Source organism: Sturnira hondurensis, unplaced genomic scaffold (genome assembly GCF_014824575.4).
Source record: "Sturnira hondurensis isolate 20B ecotype Veracruz unplaced genomic scaffold, ASM1482457v3 Scaffold0003874, whole genome shotgun sequence".
NCBI classification, from domain to species: Eukaryota; Metazoa; Chordata; class Mammalia; order Chiroptera; family Phyllostomidae; genus Sturnira; species Sturnira hondurensis.
In genome coordinates, this window is record NW_028076505.1 from 2287783 (window position 1) to 2296505 (window position 8723).

An 8723-nucleotide genomic window follows, 5' to 3' on the forward strand; every position below is an offset into this window, starting at 1 on the left:
CTCTTCCCCACGGAGCCCCCAGGCACCTGTGGCGGCTCCGGAGCCCAGGGACCCTCCTTTTCAGGCCTTGAGACCGGATTTCTCCAGCCTTGTGACTTCCACTTCCGCCTTAAGTGTGTTACGTCTGTAAGATGTACCTGCTGAAGGTCAGCTGAGTGGGAGAAAAGCAGGACTGCAGGCTGAGCTCTCGAGGCACCAGACATTTGGGGGCAGAGGGTCTGTCTCTCTGGTCTGACACCGCTCCGCACCTCCCCACACACACACTCATACTGACAGTAGGGGGCGCTGTGGCAGCATAACCCACAGTCCCAGTGCCCCTCGCCTTCCCGCTGGTGGGGGCCTCCTCCTCGGGGAGGGCACGGTGCTGCTGGATTTAGAGTGCATCCTGCTCCCACAAATAGCAGCGCCTCCCGGATTCCTTCCCTGCCCTCTGCAGGGAAGCCGCCCTGCCACGGACACACACCGAGCAGCTCTGGCCACGAGACCTGGACGGGGCTCTGATCTGGATCCCGGAACCGGGGAGCCCACTGCTGCTCCGGCCCTGGAACAAGCCCAGGCACTGCAGCTGGTTCCCTCCCCTGCCGTCCTCCGGGGCCGCGCAGCCAGGCCAGCCCGAGACCCAGGACGAACGCCCATCTCGTGGGACCAGGCTTCAGACATCCGCGCGCGCGCACTGCACGTTCCAGCTTCTGCCCCGGACGCTCTGAGAGACTAACGTGATTCTCTCAGCCATTCTAATAGGTGGGCTGTGGTATCTCGTGGTGGTTTTGATGTGCATTTCCCTAATAACATACGAGGGAGCAGAATAAAAATTTAATTAGGATCCACCAAAGACACCAAAACAGTTGTTCCTTCACTAGTACATACATGTGTGTTGAATGTCACATATGGCTCTGGGTTCTGTTAACTTGCACACATGCTAGACAGACTGCTTGACATGTCCGCCATATGTTTTTACACATACAAAAACATTAAAAACAACTTAGAAAAGGAGGTGTGCCGCTTCAAAAGTGATCAGAATAGAGCTTTGCATTCTACATTTTTTTAAAATGTGCTTTGAAGAACTTCACCCGGGTATTCCAGAACACAGTACTCGAACGGGTATTGCAGCCTGAACAGGGGTCCCCCCAGAAAACAGAAGCAAAGATTCATAGAAAGCTTGTCAATCAACAGACCTGTCGGTGGGAAGATAAAGGGACCCACGCGCCCCTAGAGCACATGGCGGGGTGCGTGTCGCCAGGCGGGGTGCCCCCGTGCACTCGTCAACCCTTTGCTGCTGTTATTAGGTCTCTTTTTCTTACCGAGGCAGAAGAACTGACTTCTCTTAGGGTGAATGACAACATATTTTGTCCTGTGAGAAAATGCCGGGCAATGGGGAAAAAAAAGAATGAAGGGGAATCATTTAGTTGTGAAATGTCATACAAGACACTGAAAGAGGACTTCCGCCAAGATGGAGGCATAGGTGGAAACACTATGCCTTCTCCCACAACCAAGTATGAATACAACAAAGATTTGGAGAAACAAAGACACAACCAAAGGACAGAAAATTGAATTATACGGAAGTCCGACTACATCTAACCGTCCAACGGGGACGGTAAGAGGGGCGGAGCCAGCAGCGAGCAGGGTCGGGCAGGACAGGGTCCCCGACCCAGGCGCGCAGGCAGCCTGGAACCAGTTGGGGTGCGGGGCAGACTGCGGGCGCATATTCGTGCACAGTGAGACAGACCACGCAGGCCCCAGGGGGCGAGCGCTGACGGCGGTGGCACACTCGCGTGCAGTGGGACGAAACGCCTGGGCCCGGTGACGGCAGCAACTGCAGCACCGGTGAGGGCCGTGGCGGAAAGCGGCGGCGGACAGGACGCCATAGTCCCTCTTTGACCCCGCCCCCACGTACAGCGTCACAACCCAGCGACTTCGTTGCCCTGCAATACCAGTGAGAGCCACTGTCCCTCTTTGACCCTGCCCCCACATACAACGTCACAACCCAGCGACTTAGTTGCCCTGTTCTAGTGAACACTTTAGGGCTCTGATCCTGCTATGGAACAGGCACGAACAACCCGAAAGATGGCACGAGAAGAACTCAAAGTCCCAGAGCCAATGACTCTAAGCGTCCAAGAAATTGCCAGCCTCTCAGAAGCACAATTCAGGACACTATTTATCAGGATGCTCACAGAACTGGTAGATTATAGTCATAAATTAGAGGAACAAAGTCACAAATTAGAGGAACTTATGAAGGCTAAACTAATTGAAATGAAGGGAGATGCACAGGAAACCAATAGTGATGGAAAGGAAACTGGGACACAAATCAATGGAGTGGACCAGAAGGAAGAACAAAACATCCCACCAGAAAGGAAGGAAGAAATGAGAATTCAAAAAAATGAGGAGAGGCTTAGGAACCTCCAGGACATCTTTAAACATTCCAACATCCGGATTATAGGGGTACCAGAAGGGGGAAAGAAACAGCCACGAGTGGAAAACTTATTTGAACAAATAATAAAGGAGAACTTCCCCAGTCTGGCAAAGGAAATAGACTTCCAGGAAATCCAGGAAGCTCAGAGAGTGCCAAAGAAGTTGGACCCAAGAAGGAACACACCAAGGCACATCATAATTACATTAGCCAAGACCAAAATGAAGGAGAGAATCCTAGAAGCATCAAGGGATAAGGGGACAGTCACCTACAAAGGAGTACCCATCAGACTGTCAGCAGATTTCTCAAAAGAGACCTTACAGGCAAGAAGGGGCTGGAAAGAAGTATTCCAAGTCATGAAATCCAAAGACCTACAGCCAAGATTGCTTTATCCAGCAAAACTTTCATTTAGAATGGAAGGACAGATAAAGTGCTTCTCAGATAAGGTCAAGTTCAAAGAGTTCATCATCACCAAGCCCTTATTATATGAAATGCTAAAGGGACTTATCTAAGAAAAAGAAGATGAAAAATATTAACAGTGAAAGGACAGCAAACACACAGTTATTAACAACCACACCTAAAACAAAAGCAAACCAAGAGGACAGCTAGATCAGGAGTGGAATCATAGAAATGAAGAACACATGGAGGGTTAGAAATAGGGGGGTGGGAGGGGGAGAAGGGGGGAGAAGGCACAGAAAATAGCACAGAGGATAGGTAGAAAATAGATAGGGGGAGGGCGAGAATAGTGGGGGAAATATAGAATCCAAAGACCTTGAGACACGTGGTTATAAACTAAGGGGGGAGAATGGTGGGGGAGGGAGTGTGCGGGTGGAGGGGAATGAAGGGGGGGAATAGAACAACTGTAATGGTATAATCAATAAAATATATTTTTAAAAAAGACACTGAAAGAGATAAAGAAGTAACAGGAATAGTATTGGCCTATAATAGCAACACTGTTGATAAAAATTAAAGCAGATGTTTGTTACTTTGTATAACATTGGTGGCTTTCTGGCTCCGGTCTCATTGGTAACAATAGAAGGGGAAAGACACCTGAGATACACGGCAGGTGACGCAGTCTGAGTTGAAGCGGCAGATGCCAGCTGGCGGGCAGACAGGGTGGGCGAAGAGCTACCTGAGGTCCTTGGCCAGGAGGTAGGAGGGTGGCCAAAGAGACTTGAAAAGAGGAGATGGAGAATATTCGGGAAAGTTAGAATATGATGAATACAGTCATCAGTTTCGCTGACCAGGGGGGTCTGTTCAGGGCTGGACGGTCGGCTGCCTCCAGAGAGTGTGGTCCAGGGAAGAGGATGTATGGGAAGCCCACCTGGGACGGGCAGCTGGGAGGAGCCCTCTGGGAGCCGAGACCTGGGATAGGAGGGGGATGGAGGGAACGCAGGGAATGGAGACCCTGCCCTGGCAGAGGACCCCAGAGACCCTGAGTGGGGAACACCTGGCTGGTCCCGGTCCCCCAGGGACCGTGTGTAGGCAAAGTATTGACTCCCAAAGATGCCACATTCTGATTCCTGCAGCCTGTGGATATGTGACATCACCTGGCCAAGGGGAGCTCAGGTTGCAGGCAGAAGTAAGGTTGCTAACCAACTGACCTTAACATAGGGAGGTGATGCTTCAAAGTGTGAGGACCTGCCCCAAGGTAGCTGGTGTGAAGGTGCAGGAAGGAGCCAAGGAACGTGGGAAGCCCCTGGAAGCTGAAAAAGACGAGGAAGCTGACTTGCCCCAGTGCCTCCAGGAGGAGCCAGCCCCACCGACACCTCGACCTGAGCCCAGGGAGGCCCGGGGCAGGCTCCGGCCTCCGGAGGTGTTAGATGATAAACATGTGCTGTTTAGGCTGCTAAGTTTGTGCTAGTTTGTTACAGCAGCAGAAGGAAGCTGATACACCCTGACAAAACCACCTTCTCCTGGGCTAAGTTTGAGTGTGGCACCATGAGATGAATAAGGTGGTTTATGAACAGGGACGCTCTGAAAATCCACAGGACCCACCCTCTGTGGGTGAGGGTGGGGCAGGAGGCATGTGATGCAGGGCGGGGTGAGGAGGGGGCAGGGTGAGGAGGGGCGGGTGGGTCCGTGGCAGGGAGGGCAGGTGGCTTCTCCAGCCAGGCCCTGTGCTGCCTGAGGCGTGTGGGTGCTGCAGCCGGGCAGACCCCCTGCTAACCCGCTGTCCAACCCAGGCAAGCCACTCAGCCCGGCTGGGTCTCAAATTCAGGGCCACTGTGACGATCCCAGGGGACGAGGGCAAAACATCCTCGCACTGTCTGGCTTTTAAGAGCAGCTCAAGAAATGGAAGTTTTTGTTAGTATTTACACATTGATTTATTTTTGTGGCACAGAAGGCTCTCCATCTGCCCTAAAAGGATGTGGGTCAAAGCATAAACCCCATATTTTTCGGACTATAAGATGCACCCCCCACCAAAATGTAGGAGGAACAATGGTTGTTAATGCTGCTGTTGAGCTCTGTTTACATTTACATTGGTAAAGTATTATGTTATTTATGTTATTAAATATTTTACCACATTTTTGCTTCAAATTTTTAAAAGATTTTATTTATTTATCTTTAGCGAGGAAGAGAAAGAGAGAGGGAGAGAAATATCAATGTATGGTTGCCTCCCGTGAGTCCCCTGCTGGGAACTGGCCTGTAACCCAGGCATGTGCCCTGACTGGGAATCGAACCGCGATCCTTTTGTTCGCAGGCCCACACTCAATCCACTGATCAACACCAGCCAGGGGAGCTTTAGGGGAGCTTTTTTTTCCCTGTTTCCCTCCTTTAAAACCTAGGTGAGTCTTGTGGTTCAAAAATATGGTAAATCAGGAGCGTTACATTAAAGTTAAAAGTGAGAACAGAAACAATGTTGCGAGAAGATGCACAGGTGTCTGCGATGAGCCGATTCCTGCCGGTGAGAGCTGCCCCCCACTTCTCACTGTCGGAGAAGAGCCCCAGCGTCAGGAAGGGCTGCTCCTCACCTGCGCGACGCTGAGAAACCCCAGAAGGCATTCCAGATACACTTACGTGTGTGTATGTTTGCGTAGGTAACACTTTCACGTGGTTTAACTGTATTTTCAAATACAGACACATTTGATGAAATGCATACACGCCTCACCATTTATTATACAACCTGAGGAGTCCCTGCAACTCCTCCCTCAGCCCCTTCCCACACCCTCTCCCTTAGTTTCTTGTATGTCTTTCAAGAGTTTCTTTAAGCAAATATGAACAAATGAAAAACAGACCTCCTTATTCCCCACTCTCTTTTTTCTTTAAAGATTTTATTTATCCATTTTTGAGAGAGGGAGGGAGGGAGGGAGAAAGAGAGAGAGAAACATCAGTGTGTAGTTGCCTTTCCCACACGTGCCTCCTACTGGGGACCTGGCCCACAACCCGGGCTTGTGCCCTGACTAGGAGTTGAACCGGTGACCCTTGGCTTTGCAGGCCGGCGCTCAGTCCACTGAGCCACCCCAGCCAGGGCTCCCCACTCCCCTTTCACAGGAAAGCCAGCCTGCGGGTATGATGTTGGCTAATGTTTACAAAGCGCTCACACAGGGACGCAGGGTCCTCAGGACGTTCACATATTAACTAATTTAACCTTCACCACAGCCCAGGGTGGTAAATAATTGATTGACTGCTTCCCAGGTGAGGGCCCCAGGACCGGGGAGGGTAAGCGACCTTCCTTTCATCACGCAGTCAGTAAATGACCCAGGGTCTGGGCGCTTCCTGGCCACCAAACTGTCCGAAGGAGCTCCCCTGGCTTTGCTCTCTCTCCTCTTCTCTCTTCCTCTCTGTCTTCCTTTCTTCCTTCTTTTCTTTCTTTTACTCTTTTATTTTTTAACTGAACAACCTGTCATTCCTTAGTATACTAGTTTCCTATTGCTTTTGTAACAAAGGACCACAGATGTGGGCCTTCAAACCACACACATTCGTATCTTATCGTTCTGTGAGTCAAGGGGTCGCAGTGGGATTCCCTGGGCTGAAACCGCTGTGTGGCCGGGCTGCCTTGCCTTCGAGAAGCTAAGGGAGAATCCATTTCCTCGTCTTTTCAGCTTCTGGGAGTACCCACTTCCCTTGGCTCCCGGTCCCTCCCTCCACCTTCAAAACTGTAACCAGACCCCCGCTTTCATCATCCCAGCTTCTCCCCTCTTCTGCCTCTTGCGTCCATGGAGTGCCCGTGTGGTGACCCTGGCCCCACCTGGATGATCTGGGACACTCCCCCCATCTGCAGGGTGCCTACACCATGCAGAGGGACCTCATTCCACAGATGAGGACGTGAACGTCTGGGGGGGGGGGCTTGTTAGTCTGCCTTTCATACCTAGAGAGACCCTTGGTGGGTTTATTCTACAGATAAATGATACTGCACAGCAGAGAAGTTCTACGAGTGTGTTCACCTACTCCTCCGTTCATGGGAATCTGGCTTCTTTCCAATTTGTCACCACTATTTAAAAATGGCTGCAATGCATGATCTTGTACATAACATGCTCTTGCATGCGGCAGGTAGAGATGCTGGTAGATTCCCAGAGGTAAGAGCATTGGGTCAAAGCAGATGCGTGCCTCTGCGACTCTCAGTAGACTCCCTCCTCTCCTAAAAGGAGAGGGTCATTTTAGATGATCCTCAAAGTGTGAGAGTTCACCCCAAAATACAACAAAAAAGTAACTTATAATGAGAAAGTCTACCGTGGTTTTTTCCTACTACGCGTGCTGCCCACGAACCACTGGGAGCTCCTCAGGGAGGGACAGAGCCCTGTCACTTGTCCTCCCTGGTGGGGGGGCCGTCCTGCAGCTCTGGAGCAGGGCAGGGTCTCGGCGGAGGTCGGAGCCTCCTCCCGCCCACGTCCAGGTGGCCTAGGCTGGCTGCGCTTGGCCGGCTACAAAGCCTTCTCTCCCATGTTCGGCCAGTGGGACTATGATGAACCCCAGTGTAAGTAGGTGAGGAGGCCATGTGGAAGCCGAGAATTTAAAGTGGTCATAAATGACCCCGTGTGTGTGTGGCACAGACACATGGGCACACACGTGCATGCTCGCACACGCACATTCCCGTGCAAGCACATACGCCCCCTTGCAAATATGAGAACAAAAGGTTAAGATGGCACCAGGAAGGCTCCTGTCCGTCCCCCAAACCATGTGTCGAGAGCCTTGTAAATGAAGTTGTGAAAGTGTGACAGCATCCGCGGGTGAGTTGTGGGCGGGCCGCACTCTCGGACGCCGTTGGAGGGAACGTGAACAGGTACTGGATGCCGAGGAGCCATCTGACAGAGTCAGACGAAACTCAAAACCGCAGTGCCGGCAGCTCTTCCTCCCCGAGGAGTGGGGACACATTCCCCTGGTGCTGGAGCAGGAGCCTCGACCCCAGTTAGGAAGGGAGGTGAGCACCCCGGCCTGTTCCCGGGGAGCAGCCTCTGTCTGCCCCTTCCCAGGATGTGTGCCGAGGTTCGGGGTTACAGGCCAAGGGCGGGTGCGACCGGACTCATCACAACATTATAAAAAAAGAGGATTTAACCATTGCTGCCCGATTCCACAGACTTGTTGCTTCATGAGGAATCTTTTGGAAACTACCTTTTATTAAGACTTTATCAGGCCCCAGCAGTTTTACTTAGGTTCACGCAAGCCTGGCAGCATCAATCTTTATTACTTAATCGCAAAGCTGCAGACTGGAGGGGTGGGATTTGATCCTGGGTCCCGCCTGGTAACCAACCCCACGTTTCACACTATCTGGCCTGTCTCCCCCCGCTGGACTCTTCCCCCAAAGCTGCTATCCCACAGGGCTTGTGGAGCACATTCTTAGAAACCCACAGCCCGGACGCATCGCCTCGAAGGCCGCCCAGGGCTGCGGCCCATTCTCCACAAGCGCACAAGGACGTTCAGCAGGAGAAATTTTCTCTGAACATGACTGGCTGACCGTTGGAACAAGAAAACCTTCCCCATGTGGCAGTGAAGACTGCACCGTGGTCTAGAGTCTTCCTTTGATGATAAGGCCAGGGGAGCTGAGCTGCTGCTGCTGATTTCCTTCCATGAGGATATGTCCATTAATTATTAGAGAGAGAAGAAGGGAGACACAGAGGGAATGAGAGAGAAAAATATTGATGTGAGAGAGACACATCGATGGGTTGCCTCTCACATGCACCCTGACTGGGGAGAGAACTCACAGCCTAGGCTTGTGCCCTGACTGGGAATCAAACCCAAGACCTTTCAGTGTGTGGGATGATGTTCCAACCAGCTGAACCACACCAACCAGAGCAATATGACCTCATTTTAATTTCACTAATTCCATCTGCAAAGACCTTGTTTCTACTTAAGATCACAGTCTGAGATACTGTGT